At 40.6% G+C, this 17,049-nt stretch overlaps 1 protein-coding gene and 1 long non-coding RNA gene across 10 annotated transcripts in view; one reads left to right on the forward strand and one right to left on the reverse strand.

The window, feature by feature from the left end:
* LOC144314460 (uncharacterized) overlaps positions 1-9,377 on the reverse strand; it is a 35,753-nt gene extending 26,376 nt beyond the window's left edge. The window contains exons 1-3 of one of the 5 annotated variants that reach the window (XR_013380381.1): positions 9,055-9,257; positions 8,257-8,458; positions 4,299-4,456 (exon numbers count right to left, since the gene is read on the reverse strand). This is a non-coding gene — a long non-coding RNA (uncharacterized LOC144314460). Of the gene's footprint in view, positions 1-4,298; positions 4,457-8,256; positions 8,459-9,054 lie in introns of all 5 variants that reach the window. The other 4 variants (XR_013380380.1, XR_013380382.1, XR_013380379.1 and 1 more) reach the window with 4 other exon arrangements.
* Positions 1-17,049, forward strand: part of PHC2 (polyhomeotic homolog 2) — a 121,957-nt gene that overhangs the window by 1,580 nt on the left and 103,328 nt on the right. The gene's annotated exons all lie outside the window — the stretch shown is intronic.

Consider the following 17,049-nt stretch of genomic DNA (forward strand, 5'->3'; position numbering starts at 1 on the left):
AGAGCTATGGAATCACAAAGGCGGGAACAATTAGCTGTCTGAGAGGGTCAGAGAAGGCGTTCCAGAAAAGAACATGTTTAAGCAAGATCTTGAAGGATGAATAGGAGTTTGTCTTGCAGAGAAGATTGGAAAGGACAGGAAGGGCAGCCAAAGCAGAGGAATCAGTGAATATAGACGCTTGAAGGGTATGGTATCTCTAGGCAATGGCTTTATATAGTAGCCATGGCCTTCTTCCTTCCTCGATAAAGTAACTTTCCAGAAGTAATCTAGAATTTCTAGTTGCCACTACAATTTTCCAGTGGTGTTTTCCTTCTTCTTCTTCTTTTTTTTTTTTTTTAAGATTTTATTTATTCACGAGAGACACACACACACAGGGGGAGAGAGAGAGAGAGAGGCAGAGACACAGGCAGAGACACAGGCAGAGGGAGAAGCAGGCTCCATGCAGGGAGCCTGATGTGGGACTCGATCCCAGGACTCCAGGATCACACCCTGGGCCGAAGGCGGGCGCTTAACCACTAAGCCACCCAGGCGTCCCTCCTGCTTATTCTTCCTCCCCACTTTTTCCCCTCATCAATTTTTCTGAGCCTCACCCCTGGTCTTTGTCACTTGTATCTTTCCAAGTAACAGTCCAACATGTGGAGACGGGGGAAGGGATACTTTGCAGTAGCTCCCAAGTAGAAGGCCTGGACATAGGGTAGAATGTGTGGTAATAGAGGTACGATCCTGAGAGAACAAGAGGAAAATAGAGGGCATAACCAGGGAGGCAACACTGAATGTCAAATCTAATGTCAGATTTCTGAGACCTAAGGAAGTGAGTAATAAGGTCAGAAGCCGGGAGGATCTGGAGCAAGAGAGGATCTGGCCTTGATAGGGGTCAGGACAAGCAGTTCAGGATTGAGCCATGAATCATGCAGAAGCAGCAGAGCCCACTGTTACGTGGTGCCAGCCGCAAAGGACAGGGTTGGATCTGACAGCTTCAAGCAACTATTCAGAAAAGGACAACACCATCTCCTCAATAGACTATTTCTAGCATTTCCTTTCTGTTCTGTCTCCCTCCTTACTGTTATCCTCTTTTGCTCCCATTTTCCACCCATGATGCACTTTTCTTAGCAATCAAAGCAGAGAAATCCTGTTCTGCTGTCTTAGCATCCACCTCCAGAATGGTCCATTTAATGTCATAAGCCATCAACTAGCCAGCCTATTTTTACTTCCTAATCATTTGGAAACAGCAAGGATTGACCTAGAGGTGGTACAGTGGACATCCCCCAAACTCATCTCATGTTTGAATCAGATAAAGGCTTTTTAGCTTTGCTTAAACCACATTTATTTTTGGAATGGATAGTGGTGAATTTTTGGCAAATCCCCTGTCTTGAGCTCTACTACAGATCAAGCAATTGAAGAAGGTGATATGCCTAGTATACATTGCTAGGATTGACGATTCTGTTAAGTGCTAGAGTCACAGGTGCTATTTAAGCAATTTTCTCAATCACCATGTTTACTGAGCACCTGCTTGTGTGCAAATACTGTGCTGTATTTGTGGTTTGGAAGAGACAGGAAAATGAGAGAGGTGGTATAGTCTGGGGAGTAGTCTCACCTAAACAAGGACTTGGATCCCAGTTCTACCAGTTACTTGCTATGTGACTTGGACAAGTTAGTTGACTTTGTTTCTTCATCTATAAGAATGCAACCTAACTCATGGAGTTGTGAGGATTTTTTTTAAAGATTTTATTTATTTATGAGAGATACAGAGAGAGAGAGAGGCAGAGACATATGCAGAGGGGAGAAGCAGGCTCCATGCAGGGAGCCCCATGCAGGACTCGATTCCAGGCCCCTGGGATCATGCTCTGAGCCGAAGGCAGACACTCAACCACTGAGCTACCCAGGCGTCCCAGTTGTGAGGATTAAATATAAAGCGGCCATTCAGTAAATTTTCAAAGCGCTGAAACATGTGGTATTATAGTAGTCAAAAAAAAAAAAAAAAAGATCATTATGGACTACGATTATGAAGGAAGGCTTTTTTCAGAGGCATGGTGATTTTTGTTATATAAAGAGGAGGGTGTAAGGAATTTCCAGATGGGAAAAATCATGTTTATAAAATACAGGACTGGAGTAGGGAAGAAAGTTTTAGGGACCAATCTGGCAAGATCAGAGATTTAAGTAGAGAAATTTAAGACTGGAAGGGGTGGTAGAAGCCAGATTTTAATAGGCACTGAATGCTGCACTAAGGAGTTAGAACTTTATTCTGTATGATGGAAAGTCTGAAGATGTTTGGTTAGGGAAATGTAGGGGGTCCAGTGCAAAATGGATGAAAAAATAACAGTATTTTTTAAAAAAAATTCTCAACAACAGTGTGGACAATAAACTTTAGTAGGTGTAGAAAGAGAAGAGAACTGCACAACCAGCTAGCACATTATTTAAATAGTCTAGATGTGAGGGGGTAAGGAACTGAATTAAGGTGATGGCAGTGAAAACAAAAGATGGGTTCAATTAAGTATCACAAAGGAAGTGTGAACAGGATGTGGATATGAAGGACAAGAAATAAGGAAGAGGGGCAGCCCTGGTGGCTCAGCGGGTTAGCGCCGCCTTCAGCCCAGGGTGTGGTCCTGGAGTCCCGGGATCGAGTCCCACATCGGGCTCCCTGCGTGGAGCCTGCTTCTCCCTCTGCCCCTCTCTCTCTCTCTCTCTCTCTAAAGAATAAATAAATAAAATCTTTAAAAAAAAAAAAGAAAGAAAGAAAGAAAGAAGGAAGAATCAAATATGGCCCTGAACATGGGTGACAAGATTAACAAGATTGTTTGCTATGTACCAAACAAAAAGGAAAGCCAGTTTGGGGAGAAGAGGAAAAGCTGGGTGCTAGACATCTTGAGGTGATACTAGAACTTACAAGTGGACATGTCCCCTAAGTATTGGGAAGTGGGAAGTTGGTGCTCAAAAAAGAGAAGTCAAGGAGTCTGATGTGAAGAAGGTGATCATTGAAGCCATGTGATTAGTCGACCAGAAGTGGCAGTATACAAGCCGAGGTGTAGAGGACCAAAGGTTGAAGCTTTGTGGGCAAAGCCCACATTTAGGGAGATAGGAAGAAGAAATATGGTCAATCTGGTAGAAAAGGACTATCAGAGAAGTCAAAGAACCACCTAATTTATTCATCTGACAAATGCATTCTCTTCATGATCATTTGTATACCTGATAGATGCAAGGCTGACTGAACAAGCTGTTATCCATGAAGGTGCAGTGTCAACAGAAGTCAGGAAGGAGAAGACGGTCTCAAGATGGAGGAATTGATTAGTAGTATGACATTGTACAGAGGAAGTGGGAAATGCCCATTTTAGTTAGTAAGCACAGGCTCATTAGTAACTTTTTGAGAACAATAGCTTCAGTTCAGTGGGGGGTGGCCATGGGCATATTAAACACGAGAGTAAAGAGGATTGTGGCATAAGATGTGGATAAAAAATGGAGGCAGCATGTACATTGCCCTTTGTATGCTTTGCAATAAATGGGAAGAGAGGAGTAGGAAAGTGATTAGAGAAGGCGATTTTCCTTGTCTGCCTCATTATTTTAGTTGTCCCCAAATCCCAATTGCATGCTTTCATATCCTTAATAGCAGTTCAGCAATTCATTCTTTAACTTATTGCTTTGATAATTACCTGCATATTTCAATGAACAATATTAGTTCAGCTACCACATGTTGAGTGCTTACTATGTGCTAAACACTTTGTATACATTCTATTCATTATCCTATTTAATCCTCACAATACTAGATTACAGCTACATAACCTCTTGGAAGCATGAAGAAACTAAATAAACTGCCTAAGATCACATGAGTAATGGGTAGCTTGATGGGATTTGGACCTGACTCTGACCCTAAAGGACCATGCTATATTGTCCCTGAAGGCAAGACCAGCTTTGCAACCTCCCAGAATCCTGCACTTAGAAAGCCTTCTCACTTGGTTATAATGCTCCATTGTTGATCTCTTGAAATTCTTAGTTTTTTAACAAGAGTCCTGCTTTTTCATTTTGCACTGGACCCAAGACATCATTGAATAAGTTCTGCCTGAAGGCATCAATACTATCTCCTAAAGTGGGAAAAGCATGTTGTACTAGAGCCCTTGCTTTGGTTGTGTAGTGTGTCTTAAGTCCTTGTGTCATGGTGCACATGGTGCAGCATTTTCCTGTGGTCTTCTCATTTTGAACTCCTGATATAAAGGGCAAATGGGAAATATTTTGAATATTTGAATATTGACTATCAACTAGATAGCCAATATGAAGAAAAAGAGAATAAGGAGGCAAGGAATTATTACCCAGAATGGTTGTGGAAACTCATCCATCCTGTCTTGAGAGTATTATTAGATAGAGTTACAGTCCTGATGCTGTTGTTACTCCCAATTTAAATAAGAAATGAGTTCGTTTCTTTTCCTTTTGTAGTCAAATATCCCCATTTGCTTGAGCTTTTTTTGACCTAAAATAGAAGTTGGGATTGAACAGATAAAATACAGCTTATCTGCTCTGACCTAATGCATTTTTAGTCAGGCTGATGCCACCCCTTCACCCCCATATCAGGGACTACCCAGAGCTTTGAACAATGTGACCAGGTTACCACATTTGTCTTGAATGCTCGTGTTCCACCTTTGCCTTTATTGTCCACTCTGTTCCTTTATCTACCCATCTGAATCAGGAAAACTTAATCTTTGATATTATATCTTATTTTTGGCTTTACAGTCATTACTTGGCACTGACAACAAATGAAGTTTTTTTGATTCTCCTGATTACTGCTCTCTCAAAAACAACTTTTACTCATCCTCTTCCTCCTCCCACTCCTGGTCCCTCTGAGTAATTATTTGACTAATACTGACCAAGTCCTTATACCACTTGATACTAGCTAGCCACTTGACCAGGTCCAAACACTAACCAACCTAGGTTCTTCTGTGGAAGATATCAGACAAGACTGAGATTGTGTTGCTTCCTCCCATTACCTGTGTCATTCCCATTCCCATTCCCATTCCCATTCCCATTCCCATTCCCATTCCCAGAGCGATTGTTCTCACTTTCTACTCAGTGTGGACCAGGTGAGCCTAAGGATATGTAGATTAAAACTATAAAGAGATTTAGAGTATAATCTGTGGTATATTTCACAAAACCAAGTTTAGATAGCCAGATGTTCTCCATGGTCTCCTGTTTGTGCTAGTGGTATAGTCTCCATAAGCACTGTAGTAGTTATCTATTGCTATGTACCAAATTTATTAGCTGAAAACAACAAACTTCTCTATCTATAAAGATTCAATTCAAACATTGCATCTCAGGAGCATTTCCCTACCAGCTTTTAATGAATTAGTATCCTTCCTCTCTAGTCTTCTTCCTTTGTACATTAACATCTCATTTTAGCACTTACCACATTGTTAAAATTACTAGGAACTATATATATATTTTTTGTATCTGTAGCTTTAGTTCTGAAAAACCATTCCTTGAACATAGTAGGTGCTCAATAAATAGTTGAATATGCTTAAGAATAGCTTGTACCTTTATATACTTTTAACTCTAGAAAACATACATACTGCAAAGTATCTAGCCTTGTGCCCTATGATAAATATACTCTTCTTCATCTCCCTGTTTAGAGACTCAAGTATCATTGTTGTTGAAGATATAAAGAAACCATCCCATTGTACATGTCAAAGACTTATTGACATGCCAATTTAACCTATTCCAGGAAGGGTTTCTTGAACTTGTTTCTCCATCCATACTCTGAAACCAGTTCTGGGCCTTTTAGGAAATTGTATAACAAGCCCCTAGCCCAAAGCTACTTGGTTCAATAACAAAGCCAACATTGGTTCACTATTTAAATATTTGACTATAAACTTTATGAAGGCAGGACCTGGGTCTGACTTATTCACTGCTATGTTCCCAGCACCAAGTACTATTAGATGCTTAATAAATACATGGTGGATGAATTAGTAACACTCCATAGTTGATAACTCAGTGTTCCATTCCTGTTATCCAGGTCCTAAACTCTGATCACCCAGAATCATAGGCCAGAGTTCATCATTTCATATGGCCCAGATTTTTTGTCTTGTTTCTTGACTCTTCTATTCCAGCTCTTTATCATAGCTGAGCTTTGGGAATTTGACCACTTGCTTACTTGGAATTAATTTAGAGGCCCCTCTTCTTCTCTTGATCTTCCTAACTAATAATATTGGCCAGATGCTCTTAGGAGAATATTCTTTTCTCTACCTATAGCAAGAAACAATATATATGTTGAAAATATTGAACTGAAGAGAATTATATTCAAATTTCAAAAGAAAGGAGACCGGCCCCTTAAGAAGCACATTTTGGCCAGAAACCAGGGTCTGAAATTTTAGAAGTCTGTTAAACTGATTAACTTGTAAGCTTAAGCAATTCAATGCAAATTAATTTTTATACCAACCAGCAAATCAAAGGAGAGGAGGGAATTAAGTGAGTGTGTAAATATGGTTGCCAGGGAAACTTTTCCTGACAGAAGAGAACCTCACAGGAATTTATGCAGGCCCAAGAAAGCAATGTAACCTGATCTTTCTCTGTTCTCTCTCTGATGGGAAGAAAACAACGTAGAAATCACGGGGTACAGATGAGTGTGGCTTTAGGCTTTTCTAGAAACTTGAGTAAGTCTCCTTCTTGAGGCAGGACTGAAGACTAGAGTTCTCCAGAGCATATATGACTATGATAAAGCACCCGTTACTTCTGAGGAAACATCTGGAAATGTAGAGTTCTGAATCCAAATCTGACAAAGTGTTCATTCAACACATATACATTCAGCACTTTCTAAATGGCCCATTGACCAAAGGGAATATGATTATAAGGGATTGATAACAGTTTGAAGGTGCTACATCACACCTAGTGGATGGTCTTAAAATTTTGTCTAAATTAATTTTTTGGATAAAGGGTAATATGGACCTAAATATTTAATGCTTTTTTAAAAATAAAATTGTTTCTGTAGAAGAGTCATGAACACAAGTGCACTTTCTGCCATATTTCTCTTGGGAAATACCTAACCCGTTGATCCATAAAGCTACACCCCAAGATGGATGGATGTTCATCTAGTGACACTGTCATCTGAATTGTCAGTGTAGTACCAGTAAAAGACAAATATATCTCCTAGATAGCTAAAATCATAAGAGACCCTAAATATTTTAGCTATAAATGGTGGGTGGTTTGAGTTCTAAAATCTGGGCTGTAAAATCATTTGGATCGAAATATATAGCACTGTCGTGTATCTGAGGCCAGTCATTCAGGGTTTGCCCTTATGCTTTAACATGCTGGAGTTTTGTACTGCATACAGTGCCTTTCAATGGCCTGGAGAGGGCAAAGAGGGTAATGGTTAACTGCATGGATTCTAGAGCCAGACCACTCAGATTCTAGCTCTGCCTCTACCACTCATTAACTGAGCTTTACAACCTTCTTCAAGTCCCCTTGTGCACAGTGGGGGATAATAATAGTACTTACCTCGAAGAAGTATAAAATTAAACAGGTTAATATATGTGAGGTGCATAGTAAGCACCGTGTAAGTTGTACCTTTTATTATTTCCTAGATAGTAGGGTTGATTCCATTGAAGGAAGAGCTGGTTGAAATATATAGAGGTATAATTTCCCTAAAGTTGCATGCTAAGTTTGGGCTCCGATGTTTTGCATCCTTAATTTAGCCCTGAAGTTTTCCATTCCACTTTGTAAGAGAGTGAGAAAATGAGAATTGGAGTAGGAGAGAATAATTTGGCTTTTGGAGCATTTTGAAATAGGGGTTATTTCACAAAAGATGTGATACTAAAGCATATGAAAATGAAGTTGTCTTTTCAAAGGCAAAATGAGTGTGAGAAATGGTTGGGAATCATATAAGACAGGGGATGTCTTACTGGGGTGGGCCTGTCATATGTTGAGCCCCAAATTCTGTCTCTGATAATGATAACAGGAGATAGTTGGAGGGAATCTTATAGTTGCCATTCATGATGGGATCTTCTGATTAAAGGGATGGACCCCCCCCTCCAAAAAAAAATAAAGGGATGGACCCTCCCATCCCTAACTGTCTTAGTGTCCTGTGTCTTGTTCACTCAAGGATTTAAGCTCTACTTCTATTTTGGGTCTTTAAAATCTCTTCATTTATTCAACATTTTTAAAAGTTCTGTGTCCCCTTGCTAGTAGCTAGGGATGCAAAGATGACTAGAAGCCAATCCTGGCACCCCAGAAGTTTATAAAAGAAAAATGACATGAAAACATGAATTATAGTATTATACTCACTGCAATTAATAGGTGTGTGGACAAGGTGTTTTGAAAGCTTAGGGAAGGGCAGCCCTGGTGGCCGCTGGTGGCGCAGCGGTTTAGCGCCACCTGCAGCCCAGGGCCTGATCCTGGAGACCCGGGATCGAGTCCCACGTCGGGCTCCCTGCATGGAGCCTGCTTCTCCCTCTGCCTGTGTCTCTGCCTCTCTCTCTCTGTGTCTCTATGAATAAATAAATAAATTCTTTTAAAAAAAATTGAAAGCTTAGGGGAGGGATCACTTAGTTCTGCTTAGAAAAGTCACCGTCTAAAGAAAGTGACATTTGAGATAATTACAGAAGGATAGAGAGTTCTCAGGCACATAGTGTGGCTCAGACAGAAGGAGCAGCATGTGCCAAGGTGGGGTGTCTGTGTGTGGCAGAGCAAGTATACATGGGGAGTTGCAAATCATCTGACATGACCGGAGCATAGCATACGAGGAGGGTAGTGGCAGAAAACAAGACTAAAAAGTAGGCCAGGAGCAAACACAAAAGGCTTGGCTGCCCAAGCTAAGGAATCCAGACCCATTGTTGGAGGCCCTGGAGAACTGTCAAAGTACTGGAGCAGTGATGGGGTCAGAGCTGCAGTACAGAGTTGTTTGGACCAGATTAAGACTGGACACACAGTTATGGTCAGAAGGGCACCACTAGTGTGACTTCTTATCTCCTGCCAATATTTTTACTACTGAGTCTGTGCACTTCTTCTTTCAGTCCAGACTGATCATCGCCGTGCCAGGTACAGAGCTAACCATTGGAAATCCCAAAACAAACAACACACTACCTGTGCCTCGGACTTGCTGGCAGGGTCTTGTTTGTCCTAAATAAAAGCTTGCTTGAGTTTTTCAGCTCTCCTGTCCACCTTCCACTTTACCTCAGTCCCAGGTCTGGTGTTTCGTGCTTGAAGATGAGCTGGTTTGTGTTGGCCTTGTCTGTGCTCATTATGATGTCACTGTCCTCATCATAACTCACTTCTCTCAACCTTCCTTTTTCCTAAGTGCAGAGTTCTCATCATTTAATGAATTTCTGTGGAGAGGGAATCTATTACATCCCCCCTTTTAGACTTTTGCTATTTAAATTCTTCATTTTGTCTCGTTTCCCCAGACATCAGGCATTCTACCTTAGTGCTCTTAGTCATATGGTAAACGCTTTGGGCTCTACTTCCTGTCCTTTACTGGTTTACAGAGTCTTTACTCTCTTCATTCTTCTTTTTTCTTATCCCAAGGATACAGTTACCAGAATTTCAGACTGCATTATTTTCTGGGCTTTTTCTATGTGGTGTTAATACCTTTCAACCATGAGATCACCGGCCCCAAAGGAAAAACTCCCCCCACTCTGAAAATAAGGAAATTGAAGACGAGAGGGTATTTCTACTATGATAGGAGAGCAGATAGTGTTTTATTAGAAATAGTGTTTAGTACATCATAATAAGTTGTGATTATGATTTATGGAGCAGCTATTATATAGACTAATTGTCATGCTAGAACTTTATATGAATTCTTACTTAAACCTCACAGCAACTCTGCAGGGTACAAACTTATTACTTCTATTTTACAGATGAAGAGACAGGCTCAAAGGGGTGAAATGATTTGTCCAGGTCACATCACTAATACATATAGTGTCAGCTTTCAAACTCAGGCCTGATTCTAGAAGTGAATTTCTTCACTACTGTGGAGTACAGGGTAAAATAAAGATGCAGGGTCTGAGTGGAGGTACCTGTGGTTATCAAGAGTGAGCCCGTTGTTTTCAATCTTTAGTGACAACTGCCATTGTCAAATCTAGTTCTTGGTTCTTACCAGCTATTTTATTTTATTTTATTTTATTTTATTTTATTTTATTTTATTTTTTATTTATTTTATTTTATTTTATTTATTTTTATTTATGATAGTCACAGAGAGAGAGAGAGAGAGAGGCAGAGACATAGGCAGAGGGAGAAGCAGGCTCCATGCACCGGGAGCCCGATGTGGGATTCGACCCCAGGTCTCCAGGATCGCGCCTTGGGCCAAAGGCAGGTGCCAAACCGCTGCACCACCCAGGGATCCCTTACCAGCTATTTTAATAAGCTATTTTTATTTGGATCGTAAGAAGGCACAGTAAGTTTCTAGTAGTATTGCTCCCCCAAAGTTTGTGATGTTTGTCTTAAAATTTTGAGGATTTGCGTTTGTATGTTAGCCCTTAGAGATGTTGCAATTCATTATGGATGCAATGCTCACAGTTTGGGGACCTACTTGCAGGTGAAAAGCTTGTGCGTTGGCATATTCTAACAGGTTTGTTGTAGAGAGAGCTAAATGGCCTTTTAAAAAATGTTACGGAGTCCAAAATAGTGGAGAAGTAGGAGACCTACTATCAGCTAGATAGCTATTAAATCATTTTGAATACCTGTGGACTCAACTGGAACTCTCAGAAAAGTATAGCTGCAACTCTACAAGGAGAAAAGTGACTACTTTTCTGCAAGGTAGAAGATGCAGAGAAGTGAATCCTAGGCGATATATGGGAAGATAAACTGCAAGGAGGCCTCCATCAACCACTACTGGAAAATGATATAGCAGTGGAGCACAAAATCAGAACTTTTAGAAGTCTGCTCCGGGGAGGAACAGTCCCTGCCTGAAAGGTGCTCAGGCAGTGAAGTGGGAGCAGAATCGTAGGTGGGACAGTGTGGACTCAGGATCCCCAGGGTCACAGACCGAGGGGGAGGGTGCTGTGTGCAGCAGAGTTCCCAAGCATCAGAGCGGGGAAACCAGCTCCAATCAGCGAGCCAGGAGTGGGGTCTCAGCTCAGGGTTGCCAGAAACCTCTAACTGCTGCACAGTCAGCAGGACTGCTCTCCGAACAAGGGCCCAGCAAGCAGCAGAACCGGCGAGATCCCCTTTTTCCACTGGGAGGAGTGGTGAATGCAAGCCGCAGGAGTTGGCAGGGTTTGGGGACTCGAAAAGGGGTCCTGTGCCTGACATAGAAACCCTCAGTCACAAGCTGGGGGAGCATAGAGTGTAGACAGTGGCCAGGGAGACAGGACAGATTGACTACTTTTCCCTGAGGGCACACTGAGGAGGGGCCCAAGCTCTCCACTCGAGGGCTGGAGATTGGGAAGCCGCCATTTTCACTCTCATTCTCTAAAGTTGCATGGAAAGCCTACAGGGAATATTACTTAGCCTGCCCCTGGCAAGGGCATTACAGCTCTGCTTGGGGCAAAAGACTCTTGAGAATCAGTGCAACAGGCCCCTCCCCCAGAAGATGAGCAAGAACATCCAGACAAGACCAAGTTTACCAATCATTGAGAACTGCAAAACTCCAGCACTAGGGGACTATAGCATATAGAATTCATGGGTTTTCCCCAGTGATTCTTTAGTCTTTCAATTTTATTTTATTTTATTTTTAAATATTTTATTTATTTATTCATGAGAGAGAGAGAGAAAGAGGCAGAGGGAGAAGCAGGCTCCATGCAGGGAGCCTGACATGGGACTCGACCCCGGGTCTCCAGGATCACATCCTGGACTGAAGGCGGCACTAAACCACTGAGCTACCAGGGCTGCCCTAGTCTTTCTTTTTTTTTTTTTTTTTTTTTTTTTTATGATAGTCACAGAGAGAGAGAGGCAGAGACACAGACAGAGGGAGAAGCAGGCTCCATGCACCGGGAGCCCGACGTGGGATTCGATCCCGGGTCTCCAGGATCACGCCCTGGGCCAAAGGCAGGCGCCAAACCGCTGAGCCACCCAGGGATCCCTGCCCTAGTCTTTCAATTTTAATTTTTTTCTTTCCTTTTTCAACCAATTTCTTATTTTATCAATTCGATTTTTATTTTTTAAAGATTTTTTTTATTTATTCATGAGAGAGACAGAGAAAGAGAGAGAGGCAGAGACACAGGCAGAGGGAGAAGCAGGCTCCATTCCATGCAGGGAGCCTGATGTGGGACTCAATCTCAGGTCTCCAGGACCACACCCTGGGCTGAAGGCAGCACTAAACTGCTGAGCCACCCAGGCTGCCCTCAATTCGATTTTTTTTTAAGATTTATTTATTTATTCAGAGAGAGAGAGAGAGAGAGAGAGGCAGAGACACAAGCAGGCTCCATGTAAGAAACCTGACGTGGGACTCGATCCCAGGTCTCCAGGATCACACCCTGGGCTGCAGGCGGCACTTAACTGCTGCGCCACCGGGGCTGCCCCCTCAATTCAATTTTTAAAATCTTTTTTAATTTTCATTTTTTACAGTTACATTCTATCCTTTCATTGTTTTTAATTTTTTTGTACATATATATGTTTTTCTTTCATCACAATTTTGGGATCTAGTTTTCTAATAAACAGACCAAAATACACACAAGATCCAGTGTATTGCTCTATTCTGTTTGAATGTCTGATATATTCTCTCTCTCTCTCTCTCTTTCAGTTTTGGGTCTTTTCTGATTTGTTTACTATATATTTCTCTGGGGTCATTGTTGCCATTTTGGTATTTTGTTCTCTTGTTCATCTATCCTTTTCTAGACAGAATGACCAGATGGAAAAACTCACCTCAAAAAAGAACAAAAGGCACTACTGACTGCCAGGAACCTAATTAGTATGGATATAAGTAACATGTCAGAACTAGAATTCAGAGTAACAATTATAAAGATACTAGTTGGGCTTGAAAAAAGCATAGAAGACACTAGAGAATCCCTTACTGGAGAAATAAAAGAACTAAAATCTAATCAAGTCAAAATAAAGAGGATATTCATGAGATGCAATAAAAAATGGAGGCTCTAACTGCTAGGATAAATGAAGCAGAAGAATTAGTGACATATCAAGAAGACAAAATGATGGAGAAAAAAGAAGCTGAGAAAAAGAGATAAACTACTGGATCACAAGCGCAGAGTTTAAGAGATAAGTGATAGCATAAAGCGAAACAATATTAGAATAATTGGGATCCCAGAATAAGAGGAAAGAGAGGGGCAGAAGATATATTGAAGCAAGTTATGGTGGAAAACTTCCCTAATCTGGGAAAAGAAACAGGCATCCAAGTCCAGGAGGCACAGAGAACCTCCCCCCAAAATCAATAAAAATAGGTCAACACCTTGACATATAATAGTGAAGCTTGCAAATCTCGGGGACAAAGAAAATTCTGAAAGCAGCTCAGGTCAAGAGGTTCATAACTTACAAGGGTAGAAACAGTAGAGTGGCAGCAGACCTGTCCACAGAGACCTGGCAGGCCAGAAAAGACTGGCCTGATATATTCAGGATGCTAAACAAGAAAAATATGCAACAAAGAATAATTTATCCAGCTAGGATGCCATTCAAAATAGAAGGAGAGATAAAAAGCTTCTAGAACAAACAGAAACAAAAAGAATTTGTGATCACTAAACCAGCCCTACAAAAAACTATTAAAAGGGATCCTTTAAGCAAGGAGAGAGCCCAAAAGTAACATAGACCAGATAGGAACAGAGACAATATAAAGAAACAGTGACTTTACAGATAATACAATGGCACTAAATTCATATCCTTCAATAGTTACTCTGAATGTAAATGTCTTTCACCCAATCAAAGGCACAGGGTATAAAATTGGCTTTAAAAAGTAAGACCCACCAATATGCTGTCTGCAAGAGATTCATTTTGACCCAAAGACACCTCCAGATTTAAAGTGAGGGGGTAAAAAAAATAAATAAATGAAAATTAAAATATAAAAAAAAATAAAGTGAGGGGGTAGAAAACCACTTATCATGCTAATGGACATCAAAAGAAAGCTGGGGGGATCCCTGGGTGGCGCAGCGGTTTGGCACCTGCCTTTGGCCCAGGGCGCGATCCTGGAGACCCAGGATCGAGTCCCACGTCGGGCTCCCGGTGCATGGAGCCTGCTTCTCCCTCTGCCTGTGTCTCTGCCTCTCTCTCTCTCTCTCTCTCTCTCTGTGTGTGACTATCATAAATAAATAAAAATTAAAAAAAAAGAAAGCTGGGGTGCCAATCCTTATATCAGACAAATTAAATTTTAAACCAAAGACTGTAATATGAGATGAGGAAGGAAGCTATATCATAATTAAAGGGGCTATCCAATAAGAAGATCTAACTATTGTAAATATTTATGCCCCTGACATGGGAGCAGCCAATCATATAAGCCAATTAATAACAGAATTAAAGAAACACCTTGATAATAATATAATAGTAGGGGACTTTAACAACCCACTCACTGCAATGGATAGGTTATCAAGGAGGAAGATCAAGGAGGAAATTAGGGCTTATATTCAGAACATTCCATCCTAAAGCAAGAGAATACACATTCTTCTCAAGTACACATGAAACATTCTCCAGAAGAGATCACATACTGTGTCACAAATTAGGTCTTAACTGGTACCAAAAAATTGGGGTCATTCCCTGTATATTTTTAGACCACAATGCATCGAAAGAAAAAAGACTCAAAAGCATAAACGAAAAAGAGATCACAACACCAAAGAAATAACAATTATAAGAACATTATGAGCAACGATATACCAACAAATTAGGCAAACTGGGAGAAATGAATGCATTCCTAGAGATGTATAAACTACCAAAACTGAAACAGAAAGAACTAGAAAACCCAAACAGACCCATAACCAGCAAGGAAATTGAAACAGAACTCAAAAATCTCCCAACAAACAAGAGCCCAGGGCCAGATGGCTTCCCAGGGCAATTCTACCAAACATTTAAAGAAGAATTAATACCTATTTTTCTGAAGCTGTTTCAGGAAATAGAAATGGAAAGAAAACTTCCAAACACTTTCTATGAGACCAAAATTACCTTGGTCCCCCAAACCAGAAAAAGACCACACCAAAAAGGAGAATTACAGACCAATATCCCTGATGAACATGGATGCAAAAATTCTCACCAAAATACTAGCCAGTGGGACCCAACAATACATTAAAAGGATTATTCACCACAACCAAGTGGGATTTATGCCTGGGCTGCAAGGCTGGTTCAATATCTACAAATCAATCAATGTGATACACTACGTTAATAATAATAAAAAAAAAAGGGCATAAGTTGTATGATCCTCAATAGATACTGAAAAACCATTTGACAAAGTATAGCATCCTTTCTTGATTAAAACTCTTCATGTGTAGGGATAGAGGGAACATACCTCAATATCATAAAAGCCATATATGAAAAGCTCACAGCATATATCCTTCTTAATGGGGGAAAACAGTGCTTTTCCCCTAAGGTCAGGAACACAGCAGGGATGTCCACTATTATTGCTGCTGTTCAACATAGTACTAGATGTCCTAGCCTCAGCAAACAGACAACAAAAAGAAATAAAAGCTTTCTGAAATGGTAAAGAAGTCAAACTTTCGCTCTTTGCAGATAACAAGATACTCTATGTGGAAAACCCAAAAGACTCCACCCTAAAATTGCTAGAACACATACAGCAATTCAGCAAAGTGGCAGGATATAAAATCAATGCACAGAAATCAGTTGCATTTCTATACACTAACAATGAGACAGAAGAGAGAAATTAAAGAGTCAGACTCATAAACAATTGCACCCAAACCCAGAAGATACCTAGGAATAAACCTAACCAAAGAGGTAAAGGATCTGTACCCAAAAAACTATAGAACACTCATGAAAGACATTGAGGAAGACACAAAGTGATGGAAAAATAGTCCATGCTCATAGATTGAAAGAACAAATACTATTAAAATGTCTTTGCTACCTAGATCAATCTATATGTCCAATGCAATCTCTATCAAAATACCATCAACTTTTTTCACAGAGCTGGAACAAATAATCCTAAAATTTGTATATAACCAGAAAAGACCCCAAATAGCCAAAGGAATATTGAAAAAGAAAACCAAAGCTGGTGGCATCATAATTCTGAACTTCAACCTCTATTACAAAGCTGTAATTATGAAGACAGTATGATACTGGCACAAAAACAGACACATAGATTTGGAGCAGAAGAGAGAACCCAGAAATGGGCCCTCAACTCTATGGTCAACTAATCTTTGGCAAAGTAGGAAAGAATATCCAATGGAAAAAAGTCAGTCTCTTCAACAAATGGTGTTGGGAAAATTGGACAGCCCTATGCAGAAGAATGAAACTGGACCTTTCAGTACACTATACACAACAATAGACTCAAAATGGATGAAAGACCTAAATGTGAGACAGGAAGCCATCAAAATCTAGAGGAGAACATAGGCAGCAACCTCTTTGCGGCTGCAGCAACTTTCTACTAGACATATCTCTAAAGGCAAGGGAAAGAAAGGCAAAAATGAACTATTGGGGCTTCATCAAAATAAAAAGCTTTTGCTCAGCAAAGGAAACAGTTGACAAAACCAAAAGACAACTGACAATCTGATAAAGGGCTAGTATCCAAAATATATAAAGAACTTATCAAACAACACCCAAAGAACAAATAATCCAATCAAGAAATGGGCAGAACATGCTCACTTCGGCAGCACATATACTAAGAAATGGGCAGAAGACATGAACAGACATTTCTCCAAAGAAGACATACCAATGGCCAACAGACATATGAAAAAATGCTCAACATCACTTGGTCTCAGGGAAATACAAATCAAAACCACAATGAGATACCTACCGCCTCACACCAGTCAGAATGGCTAGAATGAACAAGTCAGGAAATTTCAGATGTTGGTGAGGATATGGAGATATGGGAACCCTCTTGCACTATTGGTGGGAATGCAAACTGATGCAACCCCTCTGGAAAACAATATGGAGATTCCTCAAAAAGTTGAAAATAGAGCTACCCTACAACCCAGCAATTGCACTACTGGTTATTTACCCCAAAATACAAATCTAGTGATCTGAAGAGGCACCTGCATCCCA

Source organism: Canis aureus, chromosome 5 (genome assembly GCF_053574225.1).
Source record: "Canis aureus isolate CA01 chromosome 5, VMU_Caureus_v.1.0, whole genome shotgun sequence".
Taxonomy (NCBI): Eukaryota; Metazoa; Chordata; class Mammalia; order Carnivora; family Canidae; genus Canis; species Canis aureus.